Below are 5,000 nucleotides of genomic sequence, written 5' to 3' on the forward strand. Positions count from 1 at the left end.
TGTTGCTGCTGGTCTCACATCAGTGTGTTGCTGCAGGTCTCACATCAGTGTGTGTTGCTGGTCTCACATCAGTGTGTGTTGCTGGTCTCACATCAGTGTGTTGCTGCTGGTCTCACATCAGTGTGTTGCTGCTGGTCTCACATCAGTGTGTTGCTGGTCTCACATCAGTGTGTGTTGCTGCAGGTCTCACATCAGTGTGTGTTGCTGGTCTCACATCAGTGTGTTGCTGCTGGTCTCACATCAGTGTGTGTTGCTGCAGGTCTCACATCAGTGTGTGTTGCTGGTCTCACATCAGTGTGTGTTGCTGCAGGGTCTCACATCAGTGTGTTGCTGCTGGTCTCACATCAGTGTGTTGCTGCTGGTCTCACATCAGTGTGTTGCTGGTCTCACATCAGTGTGTGTTGCTGCAGGTCTCACATCAGTGTGTGTTGCTGGTCTCACATCAGTGTGTTGCTGCTGGTCTCACATCAGTGTGTGTTGCTGCAGGTCTCACATCAGTGTGTGTTGCTGGTCTCACATCAGTGTGTTGCTGCAGGATTAAAAAACACATTTCATTTAAACTTGTTGGAATTCAGAATGATGTAGGATTTTGTTACAGTGTGTGTGTGTGACATTCCTGCACGCTGAGACTGTGTGTGTGGATATGTGTGTGTGTGTGTGTGTGTGTGTGTGTGTGTGTGTGTGTGTGTGTGTGTGTGTGTGTGTGTGTGTGTGTGTGTGTGTGTGTGTGTGTGTGCTTCTGCTTGAGACAATGCTTCAGATCCTCAGATCTCCCACCAAGGATTTCATGTTTAGGATGGAGTGTGTGTCACTTCACATTTTTGACCATCTAAGGCCTGGAAAATATTCTGTTCCAGTTTCACACACACAAACACACAAATACACACACACACACACACACACACACACACACACACACACACACACACACACACACACACACACATGCATGTGTATGTGATGAACACTTGTGGTTCACTTTTCACATGAGACGCTTCAATTATTAAAGTATGATATCAGCACAGGTGTGTCACATGACCATATAGTCACTGTGTGTGTGTGTGTGTGTGTGTGTGTGTGTGTGTGTGTGTGTGTGTGTGTGTGTGTGTGTGTGTGTGTGTGTGTGTGTTTTGGCACAGGAACACTGTGTTTCCCGAACTTCCCTCGCCCACACGTCTGCTCAATTCAAACACTCTGACTAACACTAACACACTGTACACTCCATCAGTGCTCCATAGCATGAGCACTAACACTAAACCCCAAACACTATCCCCTAATCCCTAACTCCTGTCCTTAAACCCCTGTACACTAAACCCCAGCCTCACCTAAATCCTCTCCAACAGCACCTCAGGTGCGTCCTATTTGCTTTGAGTTCACCTGAAGACTCGTGGTGTACATCAGACCAGACCAGGCCCTGAAACTCTCCAAGAAACTCACCATAGACGTCAGTGATGACACATCGGTGTGGGCAAAAGGATAACATCGTTTCTGAAGCTTTGACTGTTCCTCAGAGCACAATGAACTCCATCGTATCTCCTAGAGTCTTCCTAGAGCTAAAACTCGGTAACTGGGTTATAAAGGCTTGGTCAGGGAGGAGACCATAAACCAAATGTCCATGTAGAGTGGAGAACAACGTCACTCCTGAGTAAAGCTATTTACAGTCCCTAAGGTGAAGCTTGGTGGAGCAGCATCATGCAGTGAGGTGCTTCTTAGCAGCAGGGACTGAGAGACTGGTCAGTATTAAGGGAGGGATGAATAAATATAGTGCCAAATAGTGAGAGATCCTCAATCCTTGTTCCAAAGTGTGCATACATTCAGACCCTGGTGAAGGTTCACCTTTCAGCTCAACAACAAACCAAAGCAAACAGCCAAGAAACACTGCAGCGGCTTCAGGACAAGGCTCAGAATATGAAGCCCAGTCAGAGACCAGATGTTAACCACACAGAACATCTGTGGAGAGAGTCGAAGATGGAGGTTGACAGAAACTCCACATTTACTCTGAGGTGGAGACGATCTGACAGGAACAATGGGAGCTTCTCCAGCCTGCTGGACAAAGGTTCTGAGCATGTATTTCAACAAGAGGTGAGTTTTTGAATTTTAACAGATGATTTCTGAATGTATTATCATTCTGAGTTACAGCAGACTGTGGAGTAATGAGGAGAACAAAACAGAAACGGAATGGAGTTTGGACTTTACCTTAACATCAAAGCTCTAACCCCTAACAGCTAACCGCTAACCGCTAACTGCTAACCGCTGTACCCTACTAACTACTGTAGTTCTACATCTTCACAGTATATAAAGTGCATCTCTCCATCTGTGTCCACTCTGTTTTTCAGGAAACGATACTAGTCTCCTTCCTCAAACATAACACACACACACACACACACACACACACACACACACACACACACACACACACACACACACACACACAATGTTACAACTCTCATCATTCAAACACAGAATGAGTCACACTGGACTCACCCAACACACACTATCCAAGATAAATAACAGATGATCTCATCACACACACACACACACACACACACACACACACACACGTATAATGAGGAAATAGATACATATTCATTAGTTCACTGAAATCATGTCCTGAGAGTGAGGACTAGCAGACCAGCTCTCTCGCGCTCTCTCTCGCTCTCTCTCGCTCTCTCTCGCTCTCTCTCTCTCTCTCTCTCTCTCTCTCTCTCTCTCTCGTCACAGAATTGTCATGGACCAGACTGTGGAGGTCTCCTGGAATCAGTACAAAGAATTTGAGGACTTTATACACTGACCATCATTCCAGCAGGTTGATGCACCACTTCAGGAGAACTCCAGCTGCAGTCTAAAGTCATTGTATCACCAGAAGCTGCACAGAGGAACCCGTAGGGAAAAAAACAGCAATCGTGATGATGGTCAGGGCTCTGTGCAAGGCACTTGAGGTCTTCAACTCCACAGCATGTCATGGAGCTGCTTTGTGCACAGGGTTTGGACTCAGTTCCAGTGTGACATGAAGTTATCATGTGGCCAATGGTGTATGTTTGTTGTTTCTGAGACCTGTGATCTCCTCTGCAGGACCTTTTGGGCTGCAGGTTCAGTTAAAAACCTGGTATGTAGGTATGATAAAGAGTCACGTTGCACCCTGACCCATGTGCCAGGAGTCAGGGTCTCAAACCTCACCTGTGTGGCATCAGTGCATCTTCATCTGCTCAACCCACCAGTGATGTGGTGTGAGTCTCAGTGGTGTGTGGCTCAGACCAACCAGTCTGTACGTATCACTTGCTGTGTGCACAAGAGTGGCCCAAATCCTTCATTACTGCTTTCCATATATCCTTTAAACTGGGGCACAGAGTGGAAGGTGATGTTCAGTGCTGCACATCACCACCCAGTCCATTGCTGAGGTTGGGCAACAGCACGATTACTTCTGGCAGGAGTCAGATTCACTTCTGGACACTGCTGAAGCCAGAGATGGTCATCATGGTTCGGTTGTTGGTTCACTGTCAGATGGGACACGATTCACAGACATGGCTACAGACAGGAGTATCAGCTTTTGGGCTGATTCTGAGCTACAAAACACACAAAAATAATTTATTTTTCTTTCTCTCATCATGACAGAGGGAAGGTGAAGGCTAACACGTGTAACATGTCCACCGTCTTCCACACACTGTGATTGACAGGGGACATAGAGGAAGCCTCTCCCACTTTTTCATTTTCAAGTCAATTTCTGGCCTTTATATTCTTTCTTTAATCCTTCTTTCTTTCTTGTTTGTTCATTTCTACCCTATTTTATCTTTTTTAATGACTCCAAATCCTTTTTCTTTTCCTTCTTTTATCTCCAGTTTAACTTCCTGCTCTTCACTTGGAGCAGATCTGAGATTTAAAAGCCCATTATGATGGTGTGAGTGATGGGATGGTGTTCAGGGGGGGGTGGATTTGATGTGTGCTGCTGCAGCACCCCCTGGTGGCTATAACACTACTGACTCATCCACTTACTGCTCTGTAATCAGTTTGTATTTATGATGCATGTGTTCAGAATTCTGAGCTTTTTATTACTTTGGTCAATAAAATATTTTAAAATGTTTCTAGATGATGGAATTTTTATTCATTTGCTTGCATGAGTGAATTTCTATTCGAGTATCTGATGTCATTACGTTACACTTCAGATATTTAGGATGTTGATGGACAGATCCGGCTGCACAGAGTCACTGATTATGGTGCAGAGTGAACAGGTCGGTGTTCACACTGATCTCAGGGTGACCTGGTGCATCATTTAGTACGGTCATGTGACCTTGACGTCATTCATGTGACACAAGCACAATAAAGAGAAATAAAGTGTGTGATGTGTGAGAAAGGAGTGGAGGCTCCACAGCAGATGGTTTTCATTAAAAGAGTTTAATGGTGTTAATTGGTCAGATGTCAAAAAGAGCACATTAAAAAGAGAGAGTGTGTGTGTGTGTGTTGTATAGAAGCTCCCACAGTAACACAAGCAGCATGACAGAAATCCTTCATATCACCGTTTCACATTAACACCACAATCACGATCAGTCTGCCATATTTACATAGTGCAAATGACACAGTTTACACACATAAGGACAAATCACACTGCGCTAGGGTTAGGGTTAACCCTAACCCCAACACACACATCTATTCTACACAATCTGGGGTGTGTGTGTGTGTGTGTGTGTGTGTGTGTGTGTGTGTGTGTGTGTGTGTGTGTAAAACAATCTTCAACCAAATAAAGCTACAACACCACAAAAAGGTGAGTCAAGACGATATAATACAATTTCATTCTAGAGAGAGAGAGAGAGAAAGAGAGAGAGACAGAGAGAGAGAAACGGAGAGAGACAGAGAAAGAGAGAGAGAAAGAGAGAGAGACAAACAGAGAGAGAGAGAGAGAGAACATCATGAGAAGCTAAAAGGAGAGAATATAAAATGACAGAAATTGGAGAAAAAGAAAATAGACAATATGAGTGGAAAGTCTGACACACACAGTCTCACACACA

The 5,000-nt window shown here is 44.7% G+C and overlaps 2 protein-coding genes and 1 long non-coding RNA gene across 7 annotated transcripts in view; 1 reads left to right on the plus strand and 2 right to left on the minus strand.

The window, feature by feature from the left end:
• The window catches only part of LOC113657299, a 1,727,325-nt gene that overhangs the window by 607,022 nt on the left and 1,115,303 nt on the right, over positions 1 to 5,000 (plus strand). The window lies entirely within an intron of this gene.
• The window catches only part of LOC125146171, a 1,103,650-nt gene that overhangs the window by 433,556 nt on the left and 665,094 nt on the right, over positions 1 to 5,000 (minus strand). The window lies entirely within an intron of this gene.
• The window catches only part of secisbp2l (SECIS binding protein 2-like), a 15,664-nt gene continuing 15,034 nt past the window's right edge, over positions 4,371 to 5,000 (minus strand). For all 5 annotated transcript variants that reach the window (XM_047822109.1, XM_027158881.2, XM_047822108.1 and 2 more), the window contains exon 18: positions 4,371 to 5,000. This exon is cut by the window's right edge and continues 2,578 nt beyond it. The gene's annotated coding sequence lies outside the window, so the exon portion shown is untranslated.

Source organism: Tachysurus fulvidraco, chromosome 13 (assembly GCF_022655615.1).
Source record: "Tachysurus fulvidraco isolate hzauxx_2018 chromosome 13, HZAU_PFXX_2.0, whole genome shotgun sequence".
In the NCBI taxonomy this organism is placed as follows: domain Eukaryota; kingdom Metazoa; phylum Chordata; class Actinopteri; order Siluriformes; family Bagridae; genus Tachysurus; species Tachysurus fulvidraco.